General features: G+C 44.3%; 1 pseudogene; it reads right to left on the bottom strand.

Moving 5' to 3' along the window:
* LOC125091506 (mitochondrial import receptor subunit TOM20 homolog) overlaps positions 1 to 15,928 on the bottom strand; it is a 37,910-nt pseudogene extending 21,982 nt beyond the window's left edge.
* Positions 15,929 to 17,791: the final 1,863 nt, after the last annotated feature.

The raw sequence follows: 17,791 nt of genomic DNA on the forward strand, positions 1-17,791 counted from the left end.
AAAGGAACAATTGACCCAATAACCGGCTCATGATAAATCACAGCAAATTACCAATATACCCAAACTTGACCCAGTCCTCAGGTGAGGCTGACATAGGGCAGAGCCAAAACGTACAATTGGTTTGCTATAAATTATTTTTTTTCCCTAAAAAAGGTCAATATCTCCCTGAAGGAATCTCCCTGTTATTAGAACTACTGTGGGGGGCGCCTGGGTGGCTCAGTGGGTTGAAGCCTCTGCCTTCAGCTCGGGTCATGATCCCAGGGTCCTGGGATTGAGCCCTGCATCTGGCTCTCTGCTCAGCAGGGAGCCTGCTTCCTCCATTCCCTCTGCTTGCCTCTCTGCCTACTTGTGATCTCTGTCTGTCAAATAAATAAATAAAATCTTAAAAAAAAAAAGAACTACTGTGGCACAGCTTTCAGAAAATGGGATCAAGACAGAAGTCAACTAGCAAGTCATCATTTGTGATCCCAGGGTGGTGTCTTTAAGGGATAATTTAACATGGAGTGTGGTTTTCTCTAAGTGAGAGGAAGATTAAGTAAGAAGGAATTTTGTCCTTCAAATTCATTGTTTCTTTATGACAGGTTATAATTCACACTCTGGGTTGGAAGGTACTTCAATGATAATTGAGTGATTATGGAACCCATTAACCAGTTCAATGCCTTAGGGAATAGAAAGGCGCACTGAGGCATAACCCCTACCCTCAAGAAGCATGTAAAGTGATGGGTAAGGCAACACTCGCACCTGTGATAGGATGCTAAGCTGTGCAGCAGGAAAGGGGACAAAAAACCACGGTCTGCTTAACCCAAACGTGTTATATATATATAACTGCTTATATATATATATATATATATATATATATATATATAAAACTGTCTTATATATAAGACTGCTTCCTGCCCCCCCTCCCGCCTGCCTCTCTGCCTACTTGTGATCTCTCTCTCTCTCTGTCAAATAAATAAAATCTTAAAAAAAAAAAAGAAACCAAAGACTCAAGAAGTTTTTCTTTTTTGCCTTTCCTGTTCCAGAGAGAGAGCTATCACCACAGATAACTACAGTATAATATGAATTAGGTGTGGTTTGTTAAAATTCCTCTCTGTGTTCTGTTTTTCCTGGACAGCTCAGCAAACATTTGCTTACCAAACATTTACTCTTTTTCATTTTCCTGTGAAATGTTTCCATCCCTTCCTTCCTTCTTCCTTCCTTCCTTCCTTCCTTCCTTCCTTTTCTTAGACCCCTACCTCTTCCTCCTTAGGTCCAGATGACATATAAGCCTTAATTGCCTGACTGCCTGTGAGCATCATATTCTTATGGAGCCCTTGTATGTAATTTTATTTATTATTTTTTTTAAGATTTTATTTATTTGACAGAGATCACAAGTAGGCGGAGGAGGGGGGGAAGCAGGCTCCCCTCTGAGCAGAGAGCCCGATGCGGGGCTCGATCCCAGGACCCTGAGATCATGACCTGAGCCAAAGGCAGAGGCTTTAACCCATTGAGCCACCCAGGCGTCCATGTAATTTTATTTTTATGTAATTTAAATGTTATATAATTTAAATTTTATTTTCTCCTGTTAGTCTGTCTCATGTCTTTGAACAACCAGAAGAATCTTGAAAGGTAGATAAATTTTTCTCTCCCCGGCACTTCCCTAAGTTCACCCAGCTAGCAAATGGTAGAGCTGGAATTGAAGTGCAGCCTCTCTCACTCTGGAATCTAGGCAAGCGTCACCATACCACATTGCCTTCTGTAGCTTTGCAGCACAGGCCAGGGGAGTCAGGGCTGTGGAGTAGAGGGAGCTCCCTGAGATTTAGAGTACTATATCCAGGAAAGGTTTCAGAGAGCAGGTGGGAGGCAAGTTGGTTCCCAACATGGATGAGCAGAGGAGAGAATACCAGGTGAAGAAACAAAATGGCAAAGGCAGGCATGAAGGACACTCAGAATGTTTTCTACTTCTTGGACAGTCACTTAGCTGTTCAACTCAGCATCTCACTTAATTCCCCTCACAACCATCAGAACTATCCAAAGGCAAATTCTCAGTCTTCATATTACTTATTGTCAGTATGTGACCTAGTGGATCACTCCCTCCTCCTTGCAACTCTCTTCTTGGGATCTAGGACACTTGGCTTTTTGAGTTTTCATCTTCTTTCTGGTTATTCCTTTTCATTCTTCCTCATTTCCCTGACCTTTGATTGGAGTGCCCAGGCCTCAGTTCTTGGACATCTTTTCTATCTAAACCCATTCCTTTGGTGACCTCATTTAATCTGAATAATTGTTTCAATATCATAAATATCATGCATTTACACACACATGCATGTACACATGAATAAAATTCCCAGAACTTCCAGGGCCAGCCAAGATGGAGTAAGCTCAGTTAGTCCATCTCTCCCATTAATTACAACTGAAAATTCTGGACGAAATACAGAAAGAAACTACCTGAGGAGTCTAAAAACTAAATAGTAGCTCGCGGGCAGGAGAGGTTAGTCAAAACTTGGAGAGCAACCAGTACCAGTGAGATTCCTAATTCTTTTTTTCTCTTGTACCTCCTAACTTGATGTAAAGATGGCCTGGGGGCTTGAGTCACAGAACATTGAACTGGGGGTGGGTATCCAAAGCTCCAGTAAAAATCCTACTCTTTCTGGCCAGAGAACTGGGAAAAGGGACAACTGAGAGTCAGAGACTATGGGGGAATCCTCATTTTTAACTCTTTTTTCTCTCCTGGCTTTGTCCTGAGGTCAGCCTCAGTTGCAGATCTTCACTGCTGTTGTGACTATGTTGGTGGTGTTTCAGGCACCTGAACCTTATCTCCATGACTACTGGAACCAGGAAGAATGATCCCTGTGTGTGAAGAATGTGGGAGGAATTCCCATTATTTTTTTTTCTTGCTCTTCACCCTGAGGGTGGTTCCAGTGATACAGAACTGTGTGACAGTGACAGTGTAATGGGGCAAGGGAGGGCTAAAAGTTTGAGAAGAATCCAATTTTCTGGTCAAAGGAATTGGGAAAAGGGGAAGTTGGGAGCCAGAGAAAATCCTAGAAAGAAGGAAGTTGGAAAAAGGGAATCCCTCTAGTTCTGTGTATGAACTGATACACAATTTATAAAGACAATGACATTGAATCCTAAAATGATATTGGAACCACTGCCCACAGAAAGTGGGACAAAACTTGGTCTTAACCTAACTGGATTGATTTCCTGCTTAAAACAACAACAACAATAAAATCTATTGACATTCAACTTTCAGGAGGATTTTAACAGAACCTAGTCTCATAACATAATATCAATATGCCTAGAATGTGATCAAAAATTTTTCAACCTACAAAGAACCAGTAAAATCTGACCAGTTCTCAAGGGAAAGGACAATAAACAGATGCCAACACTGCAATGATCCAGATGTTGGAATTAACAAAGACTTGAAAGCAGCTATCATAACCATGTTCCATAAACTGAAGATGAACATTCTTGTAATGAATGGAAAGATAGAAATGCTCAAGAGAAAAACAAGAACTATTTAAAAAAGAAGAAGAAGAAAAGAACCAAGTTGAAATTTTAGGACTGAAAAATATGGTATCTTAAATTAAAAAAATTAAAAAATCACTGGATGAAAGTTTGACAGCAGAATGGACATGAGAGAGTGAGCTTGAATAGATAATTAGAAATTATCCAGTCTTAAGAACCAGGGGAAAATATTAAAGTGGAAAAAGTTAGAGATTGAAAAAAATGAACATAGCTTCAACAAATGGTGCTAAATGAACAGAGCTTCAATAAATGGTGCTAGATGGGACACCTAGGTGGCTCAGTCGGTTAAGCATCTGTTTTCATCTCAGGTCATGATCTCAGGGTCCTGGGATCAAGCCCCACTTTGGGTTCCTTGCTCAGCGGGGAGTCTGCTTCTCCCTCTCCCTCTGCCCCCACACCCCTCATGTGCATGCTATCTCTCTATCTTAAATAAATAAATAAAATCTTAAAAACACAAACAAATGGTGCTAGAACAATTGGATACTCAATGTACAAAAAAAATGTATGACTATGCCTCAAGTTTTATGCAAAAATTAACTGCAAATGGTTCAGACCTAATGTAAAACATAAACTCACAAGACTAAAAAGAAGATAAAGGAGAATATTTTTGAGACCTTGACTTGGGCAGTAGGTTCTTGGATATGAAACCAAAATCATGATCTATAAAAGAAAAAAGTGATGAACTGGACTTGATCAAAAATTTAAAACTTTTGCTTTGCCAAAAACACTTTTAAGAGAATAAAAAGATACCACAGACTTGGAAAACACATTTATGAATCACGTATCTGATGAAGGACTTGTAAGCAGACTATATAAAGAATTTGCCATGCTCAACAATATGAAAACAAACAGCCCAATTAAGAATGGGCCAAGATTTTAGTGGACATCTCACTAAAGAAGATGTTTGGGTAGAAAATAAGTACATGAAAAGAAATTCATCATTCATCATCAGGGAAAGGCCAATGAAAACCACAATGAGACACTACTGTACACCTACTAGAATGGTTAAAAATAAATTTTAAAAACATTTCAAATCTGATACTGCTGGTAGAAACACAAAATGGTGGAGCTACTTTGAAAAACAGTCGGTCAGTTTCTTATCAAGTTAAACGTACACTTACTCTATGATCCGGGAGTCCTGTTCCTCATAATATGCCCAAGAAAAGTGAAAACCTTTGTTCACACCAAAAAAGGTTCATGTATATACCAGCTTTATCGTAATTTCTCACTCAACCCAGATGTCTTCAGTGGGTCAGTGGGTGAACAAACAATGGTACATCTATATAGTAGAATACTACTCAGCAATGAAAGGAATGAACTGTGGATAAACAAAACATGGATGAATTCAAATGCATTATGCTAAGCCAAAGAAACCAGATCCAAAATGCTACATACTATATGATTTCATTTATATGACTTTCTGGAAGAGGCAAAGCTCTAGGGACAGAGAACAGGTCAGTGGTTGCCAAGGGGCTGGGGATGATGGATGGGTTCGATTACGAAGGCGTGGCATGAGGGAATTTTTTAAGATGATAGAATAGTTCCCTATCTTGACTGTGACTGTGGCGATATGACTATGCATTTTTTTCAAAACTCATAAAATTGGACAACAAAAAAGAAGGATTTTGCTGTAAGTTAAAAAAAGAAATACATTTAAAAATTCTTCCAAATACTTCTCCAGATCAGATCTGTCCCTATCAGTCATATATCTATCTGATATCTGCACTTGGGTGTTTACTAAGTATGTTAAACCTAACCTGTCCTAAACCAAACTCCTGACATTCCCCCCAAACCTGTCCCCCACACAGGCTTGCCCATGTCAGCTGATGGCAGCTCCATTTTTCTAGTTGTTCAGGCCAAAATGCTCAGAGCCATTCTTGACTTCCCTCTTTCTCTTATAGCCCACATCCAATGTCTCATAAATCCAGTTTTCTTATCCATAGAGAAGAAATTCAGAATCTCATTACTTCCACTCCCACCAACCTGGTCCAAGCCATCAGTGTTTTGCAATGACATTCTCGCCAGACTCACGGCTTCTGTAGGGCCTGGAGATGTACCACCCACTGCCTTTTCCAGGAAGGACTTGTGCTCCGCAGAGAGCCTTCAGCTGTTAACGCCTTCAAAGTCGGCTTCAGCTGCCCAGCGCCCCATCACTCCCTCTACTACAGAGATGCGCGCCTCCTTGCTCTTTCCCAAGCAGACAGGCAAGAGACCTGCCTCAGAGCCTTTGCACCTGCTGTTCCCTCTGCTTAACCACTCTTCCCTTAGATATACTCCATCTTAGTCTCCTGGGGCTGCCATGAAAACACTGCAAGCTTGGTGGCTTAAAACAAAAGAAATATATTCTCTCATAGTTCTGGAAGCCAGAAATCTGAAATCCCAGGTTTCACTAGGGCCATGCTCCTTCTGAAGTCTCTAGGAGAGAAACCTTCCTTTCTTCTTCCGGATTCTGGGGGCTCCAGACCTTTCTTGGGTTATGGCTGCATCCTTCCAATCTCTGCCTCCACCTTAATGTGGCCTTCTCTGTGTCTGTGTTTGTGATCTCCTTGTGTCTCTGTTATAAGGACAACTGCCATTGGATTTAGGCCTCACCTGGATAATCTAGGATGATCTCATCTCAAGATCTTTAACTTAATCACACCCACAAATACCTTTATTTCCCCTAAGTAATGTCACATTCACAGGTCCCAGGAATTAGGAAATGGGCATAACCTGTTGGGGGGGGGGGGGCTGGTGAAGTGGGTAGACTACCACTGAAGCCATCACATCCTCTTAGCTCAGTCCTTCATTTCTTTCAAATCTTTCCCCAGAAGATGCCATTTCAGTATGTGACCTTTCCCCACCACCCTACTTAAAATCGAAGCTTCCCTACTCCCTTCCCCATGCTCTCCCCTGCCTAATTTTTGCCCACAGCAGTTAACTGCCATCTGACAGGCTGTATATTTTATTGCTTTATTCTTTATTATTATAATCAATCCACCTCCCCCATTAGAACCGGCATGGTTTTTGTCTATTGTATTCACTGCCATATCTCCATCTTCTAGAACAATGCCTGGTGTGGTACCAGTGTCGAATGAGTGATTAGCTCCATTTTATGAATGCTTCAGCAGGCATGGTGAGGTCAAGTAATTTGCCCAAGTGTGGCATTCAAAGCAAGGCTTCTCACACCAGAACTCATGCTCCTAATTGTAATGACAAACAGTTCCGGACCAAGACAATTCCCTGGGGTGACAATGACTTCTAGGGATGTCTGCTGTCTCAGGGTTGAGCAAACATTGAACTGACTTGTTACCCTTAGACCTTCTGGGATGTGTGATACACTTCTGTCATCTCAAGGTTTTGCCCTGCTCTTGCTTTTCCTAGGTAACATTCTCCATTAAAGAAATTTTCCCTTCATGGGGCGCCTGGGTGGCTCAGTGGGTTAAAGCCTCTGTCTTCGGCTCAGGCCCTGATCCCAGGGTCCTGGGATCGAGCCCCGTATCAGGCTCTCTGCTCAGCACGGAGCCTGCTTCCCCCTCTCTCTCTGCCTACTTGTGATCTCTCTCTCTCTGTCAAATAAATAAATAAAATCTTAAAAAAAAAAAAAAAAAAGAAATTTTCCCTTCCAACTAGCCTAAATCTTTTATGCTGTTGTAGAGGTTTGGTTCTTCTTCTGCCCTGAGTGGCAAGAGAGAGAGCAGCTGGTCTCCAGTCCCCTTGCATTTGGAGATTATTATCAAATCACCCTGTGGGCATTGCTGGTCCAGACAAAACAAAACAGACAAGTTTTTTTTAGCTTTTTCCAAACATCTCATTTTATTGTTTCCCCTCCCTCTCCCTTCTCCTCTTCCCTGCAATGGGTTTCTGACAAAATGCAGGATGAGATTTTTGGCTTGTAGCGTGCACTGCCCTTAGGTGATGTTCTCTAAATAATGAATGGAACAGAACAACATTTTTAAAAATGCATGTTTTGGCACAAATTCAATTAGTGGTGTTGGCACTTGCTAACCTAGCAAATAAATGCATTTTCTCTGAAAACCAACGCCAGACTGAGCTCTTAATGCCTATTTCTGGGGAGTTGTGGTTTGCAAACTGTACTTTCATAAATAGCAGAGGATGCCCAGAAGGTGGGGGAGAGGCAGGTAACGGTCCCACCCAGTTCACAGGCCGGGAGACTGAGGTGGGAAGGGACTGCGCGCCTCCACGATGGACAGACAGCCTGGGGCTTCCCATCCTGGGTCACACTGATTCATAGAACTCCAGAGGCCAAAGGCATTTGCTCATTCCATCATGCAAGCTTCTCTGGAAAGCAAGACCAGATAAAATCCAAGCCGATGTTTGGATGGACATTATTCTGTGCTCTGTCGGCCAGATTCTCAGCCTGTGAAGCTTTGTGGCAACGTGTGTGGAGCCTCATCTCTGGCTAGTTGATGGGAATTTCTATAATAGGGGTAGCTGAAGCCAAATTCTCAACCAATATAACTCTGTGAATTCCCACAGAATTACGTAAGTTGAGAATCTGGCCTATGTGTGTGCATGCATGTATATAACTCACATTATTTTATGAGGTCAGTCGTAAGGATGACCATAAAAGTTTATTACATTACTATTTTTTTTAGGGGAGTCATGATCTTAGGCTGGGATTCTGTAGTGGAATAAGTGGGAAATTATATGTGTTTGTGTGTATACATGTGTGCATGTATATATATATGTGTGTGTGTGTGTGTATGCGTATATATATATATATATACGCATACACACACACACACACATATATATACACACACATACACACACATATATGTTTATCTACTGGATTCTGTACAAGAATAAGGAAATTCCATGTTTTTTAATCCACTGGGTGCAGTTATAACTTTGTTTTGTTTCTGTCTTTCCAGGAAATCTTGTTTTCCTCCATTTTTTGTTTGATTGAAGTATGGTGACCCCAGTTTTGGACAGTCCTAATCAACCCTGGACAGATGAGCTCTTTAAATTGTTCAGAAAGCACTTGAGAATTCCATTCAGGAAGTTCCAAACACTAGAGCAATTCAGAGCTGGCTGTCAGTGCCTCCCCCAGTGCAGGTGGCTTTTATCTTTGTTGTATATTGTTCAATGAAACATTTTGGCCATTTGAGTTTAGTTTCAATGTAACATTGAAACCTGTAGAGAATAAATCCCATATGTGCAAGAGGGACTAACAGCAGAGAAAGAGACATGGAAACTTTTGCCTTCTCCCTGCAGCCATTGGTCCGGGGCCAGCCCTGGTCTGCGTTGGCAGAACGTAGCAAGCCTTTCAATGAATACCATTTCTTGTGCTGTGTAAAAAAGGTTGGTGGTCTTGGTCTGGTGGGTCTGTGTGGGTAACTGCCTACATCACTGGCCTGAGCCCAGCAGCTGGCACCGACTCTGTGATGCAAAACCTAAGGAGCAGTTGGACCCAGTGGAGAGAATCTCTCATGTCTCTGGGCCGAGGCTGATGGGAAGCATTCTGAGACCATCTTTGATGACTCTGACTGCGTAGACTGGTTTTCTTCCGGGGCAGTGTGGGTGGTGTCTCCTCAATGGTTTCAAACTTATGTCACATTTCAAGGGCGTTTCAGACCATTATTCAGCAGATTCTGCATTCTCCAAGCCTCAGGCTGGGCTCTGAGCTGAAAGAGGGAATCCACACTTTAAGGAGTTCACAGCCTGGCAGGGAAAAGGAAGGTCAAGGACATGCCCAACTCATGGCATCCTGGAGCTGAGCAGCAGTGAGGTGCAGTGAACTACGCACCCTTGGGCAGGAGGTGGGGGGAGGTGGGGAAGGGACCCAGCAAAGAGGGGAGAGCCAGGTATTAAGACTTTGAAAGAAGAGTAGAGCTTTGTCAGGAGGTGGAAGCGGAGATGGGGGAGAATGTTCCAGGATGAGACTACCCCATGTGCAAAAGCACAAAACAATGAAATATGCAAATGGTTTGGGGAATCCCTTCAGTGGCTGGCCTCTCTGCCTCTGAGATTATTCTTTCATTTTTCCCCCCTTCCTTTCTTTTCTCCCCACACATTCTTAACTCCATGGGCTAACACTTCTCACATTGCTACATATTTGCATTTGCTACCTTAATCACATTTTTCCTGCTCCTTTTTCTGGCTAACTTCATCTCATCCTTTAGAACCCCTCCTAGGTTTTTCCAGGACTCCCTCCCTGATTCCTCTCCTCCCCAGAGACAACATTTGGCATAAATCATGGTATTTTCATGGCCCCTTGTACACAGATCCATGGTATTGTCATTGGCGAGACCCTTGTGACAGAGACTGGGCCTCTCAACTCCGTGTCCACTATACTTTAAACTGCCTATTGTTGGGGGAGGGCATTTTCCTCTAACCTCTTAAGTTTGGTCATTAGGGGCCTGCAAATTAAACTGACAAAAAGAAACAGATTAGCAAGAGGAGAAAACCAGATTTAAATAGAAAGCTATGCTCAGGAGTTTACAAAGAAACATGACTTCACATGGTTAGAATTTTTATATACCACCTTAATAGAAGATGGAGAGAGGCAGAAGGGTACTTCTGGGAGAACAGATGACTTTTAGGAAAAACAAATGGGAACATAGAAAAATAGATGGGAAATATGATAGTTCTATGACAATCCCTGTTGAAGTGATTTCTTATCCAGATGCTGACTTGTGCTGACTTCTCTCTTCAGTGATAAGAGTCAATCTTTCCTGGTTGTGAAATTCCCAGGAGGGTATTTATGGCAGTTGAATTATTTTGGGAGGTATTGCTTTTAGGAAGGGGGGAGTTTAGAAAAAGTCTTCTAGTGCAGCTGTGGACTTTCAAATATCTTTAACTCAAAGTAATCCTTTGACACTGTGGCGTATTCTAGACCTCTTCACTAGCACATAGTAGAGGCTTTCAAAACATTTGGCGAACAGGGCCACCTGGGTGACTCAGTTTGTTAGGCGTCTGCTTTCGGCTCAGGTCATGATCCTAGGGTCCTGGGATTGAGCCCTGCATCAGGCTCCCTGCTCCACGGGGAATCTGTTTCTCCCTCTGTCTGCCCCTCCCTCCTGCTTGTTCTCTCTCTTAAATAAATAAAAATCTTTAATTAAAATATCAGTGAACAAAGAAAGTATTCCAAACCTGTTCCTTTTCCAGTGTTTGGTAAAAAGCACCATCATTGGTTAGTTGCCCAAGCCAAAACCTAGGAGTAGGTCTTGATTTCTCTCTTGTGCCACATCTCATCCTTTAGCTGTTCTTGTCAGCTCTGCCTCCAAGATACACCATGAGTCTATCCACTCCATCTCCACTACCATCCACTGCTCTCAGGAACCATCATCTTTTGCCTGAACAATTACAAGAGCTTCTTAACATGTCTCTCATAATTTCTGCCCTTGTCCCTGCATAACCAACCACCCACACAGAAGCCAGAGTGACCTTTCTAAAGGGCAAATCTGCATATGTCTGTCTTAGCTCCCTAGTAAAAAAAAAAAAGTTGGTGGTAAAACTTAAGTGGTAAAGTTTATGGGGAATATTAGGATATCCAATCCCAGGGAGCTGGAGTGAGGGATGGAGGAAGTGAGGCAGGGAAGGATGGCAAGCCAATGGAGGGTGTGGTGTTGACCTAGCCACTTTTTTGAATCAAGTGACACTGATTGCTTAAGCTAATGGACTGGCTTCCAAGAAGCTTTGTAAGGACTATACCCCAAGACCACCTCTCCAAGGGAAGGTAGGGGTAGGAATCTACCAACTCCTGTCTTCTGTGGGTCAGGAGACATTAACTCCCCGTAAGATATCAACTCCCTGCCCTTCGGGGTTGCACATGTATAAGCTGTATACATGCCCCCTTGTCAAGGAGGGTGAAATTCCCAGGGGAAGTGAGAGGCACATGAAGAAGGCATGAGGGGAGGTGATGGTGGACCATGTCTATGTGACATTAATCACAGAGCTCATACAGAGCCGGTCACCACTGTAGTCAAAGCAGACAAACTAGCCATGGGCCCAGTGCACAGGGGTGGCTGAGAACATTTTAAGTGATGTCTGAGAAGCATTGGCTATAATGTCACTTCCCAACCTCACACTCTCCAATGGCTTCCTAGTCATTCTGTCTAATATGCCTAGCCTACAAGGCTCCTGCTAATTCCCCAACCCATCCCCTACTTACCCTTTTTCATACATCTACTTCAGCCACACTGACCTTGATATTTTTTGAAAATACCACCCTTGTTTTCATTCCAGGGGCTTCACATTTACTGGTTTCCCTCCCTGCAAAATTTCCCCCTCAGATTCACATAGCTGCTGTCTACTTGTCACAGAGGTCACACACCCCCAAAGCCCCTCCTTTGAAAGCCCTTCCCTGATCACCTATTCCCACCCAGGCAGTCTCCACCAGATCATCTGGTTTTATTTTCCCCATAGCACTTATCTCCATCTGTAATCACCCCAGTCATTCCTTTGCTTACATGTAGTCCTTCTCCCATGACTAGAATGTAAATACCATGGAGGCTTAGAGCTGGTGGGTGGAAGTTCTGAATGCCAGGCTCAGGAGGAAAATGGACCTGTTTTTAATCTGACCTGAGGGCCAAGCTTTCTGAGGCTTCCAGGTAATTGTTGGTGAATCAGATATAATCAATAGAGAGAAAAAAAGAGAACCGGAAGAGGTCCACCCCCCAGAGTGTGATGGCACCTTTACTTCCACTAGTAATAGTAAATTCTGATTTTGGTTCCTCTTCGTCCCCATTAAAAATCTGTTGATGGTTGCTCATTATTTCCAGAATAAGTCCTCCAACCCTCAGGTTGTAGAAGACTATAGAAGATTCTCCTTGATCTGAGCTCTGGCAACCGAGTTGCTGGGACCTTCATCTCCCTGCTTTCTTCCCTGCTTGTTCTTTCACAGGACTGCCGAGGATGGATGAGTATGTCATGCACAGTACCATTCTAGAAGGCGCCATTGTCATCTTTGTGAAGAGCATCCCCTTCAGCTCAACCTGAATCAGGTAGACCTGCCCTGCCCTCTGTCCACAGATTTCCGAAACACCCTGCTCACTCTTGACCCCAGGGCCCCTGTGTTTCCTGTTTGCTCGGCCTAAAAGGCAGAATTCACAGTGTCAGCGTACCTAAAAACTATCGTGTCTTCCAGGAAATGTTTCCCTCTCCTCTGTGCCCTTGTAGCATCCCGTAGTGTTCTGATTACAGTACTCATCCCAATATGCTATAACTGGGTCTGATGGTCTCTGTCCTCCTCCAGTGTGGCTACATCAGGTGGTCCATCCATACAGTGGAATAGTATTCAGCCTATAAAGGAAGGAAATTCGGACACATGCTACAACATGGATGAACCTCGAGGACATTATGCTAAGTGAAATAAGCCAGATATGAAAAGTTAACTATTGTACGATTCCACTTGTCGGAGATCTTTAGGATAATCAAGTTAATAGAGACAGAAAGTAGAATGGTGGTTGCCAGGGTCGGGGGAGGAAGAATGGGAAGTTAGTGTTTCACTGGCACAGAATGTCAGTTTTGCAAGATGAAGAGTTTGGGAGATTGGTAGTGCAATAGTGTGAATGTAATGAGTGCCACTGAACCAAACATTTACAAATGGTTACAATAGTAAATTCTGTTATGTATATTTTACCACACTTTAAAAAATTTTCGTTTAAGGGACGCCTGGGTGGCACAGTTGGTTAAGCCTCTGACTCTTGGTTTTGGCTTGGGTCATGATCTTGGGGTTGTAAGATCAAGCCCCACGGGGGGCTTCGTGCTCAGCAGGGCATCTGCTTGAGATTCTCTCTCCCTCTCCCTCTGCCCCTCCCCCCACTCACACATATGCTGTCTCTCAAATAAATACATCTTTAAAAAAATTTTTTTAGGGTGCCTGGGTGGCTCAGTGGGTTAAAACCTCTTCCTTTGGCCCAAGTCATGATCCCAGGGTCCTGGGATTGAGCCCCGAATCAGGCTCTCTGCTCAGCTGGGAGCCTGCTTCCACCTCTCTCTCTCTGCCTGTCTCTCTGCCTGCTTGTGATCTCTGCCTGTCAAATAAATAAATAAAATCTTTAAAAAAAATTTTTTAAGGCTATAACAATATGTTGCATGCCCACGTGTGCCGGTCAACGCACCATCAAATGACGGAGTCTATTTCTACTCCCCCTGAGCCGAGGAAAACTACTGTGACCGCCTTGATAAATAGTAGGCAGGAGAAGTGCTGCTCTTTGACTTTCTGAGACTGGGTCATAACAGCTAACATAGCTTCTGCCTGGGAAATGGGCCTTGGAATCCCGGAGCTATGACGTGAGAACTCCAGGTACTTAGAGGTCACTCTGTTAGAGAAACCACAAGGAGAGACCACCTAGAGATGGAGATGCCTGAGGAGCAACAGCTGTCCCAGCCCCCAGCTGTTTGAGCCTTCCCAGCATCAACCCCCGGACATATACCACCTTGGATGGTTCTAGCTGTCCCCCACCTTCCAAGTGCCCCCACCCAAAGAATAGAGCACATATGAGTTGTCTCTTCTGAGCCCTACCCATGTTACCGAAGTGTGAGCAAAATAAATTTTGGGTGGTGGTGGGGGGGTGTGTGTGACCATTTTGTCCCAGCTTGTCTGGGTCTTTCCTGGTTTTAGTATGGAAAGGGCCATATCCCAGGAATCCCTTCAGTCCTGGGCAAACCAGGACAGCTCCTGTTATGGCTGGGTTGTATTGTCCCAAATTCATAGGTTGTAGCCCTACCCCTGCCCAAGACCTCAGAAATGTCACTAGATTTGCAGATTGGACTTCTAAGGAGGTGATGAAGTTAAAATGGGGTCAGAGGGTGGGTGCTAACCCAATCTGACTGGTGTCTTTGTAAGAAGAGGAGATTTGGACACAGACAACACACAGACTGAGGGGTGACCGTGTGAGGACACAGTGAGAATATGGCCATCTGCAAGCTAAGAAGAGAGGTTCAGAAGAAGCCAGTGTTACTGACATCTTGATCTCAGACCTCCAGTCTCCAGGACTGCAAGAAAATAAATTTCTGGGGCGCCTGGGTGAGTGGGTTAAGCATCTGCCTTCAGCTTAGGTCGTGATCCCTGGGGTCCAGGGACTGAGTCCTGTTTCAGGCTCCCTGCTCAGCGGGGAGCCTGCTTCTCCTTCTGCCTCTCTCTCTCTCTCTCTCTTTCTCTCATGAATAAAAAATTAAAATGTTTTTAAAAAGAAAAAAAGAAAAGAAATTTCTGTTGTTTAAGCCACCTGGTCTGTGGTATTGGTTATGGTTACCCTAGCAGACTAATACTGTTGGTCACTGTTTTAGAATAAATGTTTGCCCCTCCCGACCCCCCGTATGCCCAATTCATATGTCAAAGCCCTCACCCCTACTGTGATGGTATTTGGAGACTGGGCCTTTGGGAGGTCATTAGGTTTAGCTGAAGTTTTTATGATGGGATTAGTCCCCTTACAAGAAGAGCAGGAGCGAGAGATCTCTCTTCTGGGCATACACAGTGGAAAAGCCACGTGACGGCATAGTGCAAGCCAGGAAGAAGGCTCTTACCAGGAACCAAATCTGCCCGCACTTTGATCTTGGACTTGAACTTCCAGAACTGTGAGAAAGAACTTTCTGTTGTTTAAACTGCCCAGTCTATGATATTCATTATGGCAGCCTGAGCAGACAAGACAGTTAGCTTGGTGGTTCTTATATTGAAGCCCTAAATTTCCGGGGAGGTTTCTTATGTAGTAGCCACTGACCAAGCCCAACTTGATGCTGGACTTCTTGAGGGCCAGGTGTTTATCTTTCATCATTACATTCCCAGAACTTCATATGTAAATATCCTCCCCCCTCTCCCCCGCCCCAATGTCAGAATGACTAGCAGTACAACTGAGTAACTGTCCCAAATGGGCAGCGTCTTAGGTGAATTATATAATTGGGTTTTAGAATGTCTGAGTACATAAAGCTGTGTGACAAAACGATTGACTGTAACAGGTTAACCCCATCCTTTTCCTCCTGGCAAGCGCAAGCAATGTGATTCCTTCTATTTCTGCAATTGATCAGTGGCTCAATCAGACCTCTTGTTTATTTCATCTCCCACCTGGCAGGGCTATCGGAACGCATAAAAATCATCCTGGCTTACATCTGCTTCCCCAATCATGACTGGCTGGGATTGGAGACCATTATCTGTCTGTAATGATGTCTCTCTCCTCTCAATAGTGTCCAGATTGATTGAATTTGAAAGTCTGGGATCGTTCTTGCTAAGGACAAACCTCCTGAGTTTACCACTCCTCGCCCAAGTCTCAACTCAGAGTCACCAACAGCTGATTGGCCTACACTAGTTAGGGTGCAGGTGTACGCCGCTCATGAAATAAACACACGACTCACAAGTGTGCATGACCCAGAATATTCCCCAGATGTGGGGACTGAGTGCAATGGTATCATCGCTGGGAGAAGCACGTGAGCCGCTGCCGTGCGTGGGCCGAGGCCCTTGACGGAGATGAGACATGCGGCGTGGTGAAGGCCACACCAGTGGATCCCACCCTTGAGCCACAGCCTGATTCTGTCATCACTACAAGATTGTTGATTTCGGGATAAACAACTGAGATTAAAGGGAAAAAAAAGTCCCACGGCTCTCTGCCCAGTTTGGAGCTGGCCTCTGCAGTTTCAGCATGTTGATAATCAGTAGAACAGTCTTTGGCCCAGCAGACAGGCTGTAGGACACCGAGTCCTCTCACTTCTGTTTGCACGACTGCCTGAGCAGAGGGCAACAGTGCTGGGGTGGGACAGTGACGAAGACAAGAACAGCTTTCTGGGACTTGCGCACCAAGAACTCCAGTCTCCCAGCTCGAGAGAGAGGAGGTGGCAGCCAAGAAAGAGGAGGTAATTTTTATGTTTTAAATATTTTATTGAGGCATAATAGACAAACAGGAAAGTACATAAATTATAAATGTACAGCTTGATAAGTTTTCTCAAACTGAAAACACTTACGTAACGCACCCAGATCAAAAAACAAAGCATGACCCACAGCATCCCGGAAGCCCCCTCATATTGCCCCCTCCCCCATTCACTATTCCTGTTCCCAACGGTGACTTCTATCTGGACATCTAAGAGTATGGATAAAATTTTGTCTGTTTGGGGACATTGTATCAATCCAGTCATCAACAGACACCCTTTTTTGGGTCTGGTTTCTACTGCTTGACATTTTCTCTGTAAAGTTTATCGAGATGTTGTGTGACATTGTAGACCATTCATTCTCCTGGATATATAGTATTCCTTCGTGTGCCTACCTCCCAATTTTTCCCACTGTTGGTAGGAACTTGGGTACTTTTGACCATTATGGAGAGTCCTGCTATGAACATTCCGGTCCTTATCTTTTGGTAATGTAAGTAGACATTTCTGTCGGATGGAGGGTTAGGGGCAGACTTGCTGGATCAGGAGGATGAGGAGGTAGGTTGTGGCTGCTCTAATCCATTTAGGAGACATGGTTGAAAGGAATAGAAGCATGGATGTTCATTGTTTTGGTGTGTTGCCATCCCACGACTAGTCCGAGGAAATTCCAAGAGAAGAGGAAAACAAGGTATGGCATCTCCCCCTTCGCTTTATTTTCTGGTGCTTTCTCTCGCGCACACACACACCCAGGCATGCACTGCCTGGCCTTCACTCTCCTCATAACATGGGCTGCAAGGAGAAGGCTTCTTCTTGAGGTATTCTGAGGAACTGTCATAAAGACCCCTTGCCCCCAAATATGCCCCCCACTGGTCTGATGTTGATGTCACAATTTCCTCTGCCAGACACGATAAATGAATGGCAAATGATTGTGGAAAAGGTAATGTTCTAACTTGAAAGACCAGCGCAGGCCAGTCTGAGGTCAGGTTCTGGGATCCCAGGCTGGGCACCAAAGCTGAGCCATTTAAGCCAGATGGATGTAGGCTGGGGCAATTACCAGGTCATCGTGGTTCTGGGCCTCCAGTCTGAGCAGGGGTCCCTGTCAGAGTCAGGATTTGTGGACAGATCAGAGATCAACCCTGATACACATTGGAACCTCTTGGGAAGTGTTTAAAAATCCTGACGTGCAGGCCATGCCCAGACCGAGCAAATCAGACACTGGGGATGAGCCCCAAGAACTAGTACTTTCTAAAGCCCCCACACCCCGCCCATTGCGAGGAGTTCCAGGGTGCAGCCAGGAGGTAATTTTGCTCCACACGGTACATTTTGACCCCTGGAGGCAATTTGGCCATGTCTGGAGACATTTTCCAGCTGTCACAACTGGAGGCAAGCGCTACTGGCGTCTAGTGGGTTGAAGCCAGGGGTGCTGCCAAACACCCTACAGCCCAGCACAGCCCCCACCTCGCCCCAAATGGCAATCAGA

Source organism: Lutra lutra, chromosome X (genome assembly GCF_902655055.1).
Source record: "Lutra lutra chromosome X, mLutLut1.2, whole genome shotgun sequence".
Taxonomy (NCBI): domain Eukaryota; kingdom Metazoa; phylum Chordata; class Mammalia; order Carnivora; family Mustelidae; genus Lutra; species Lutra lutra.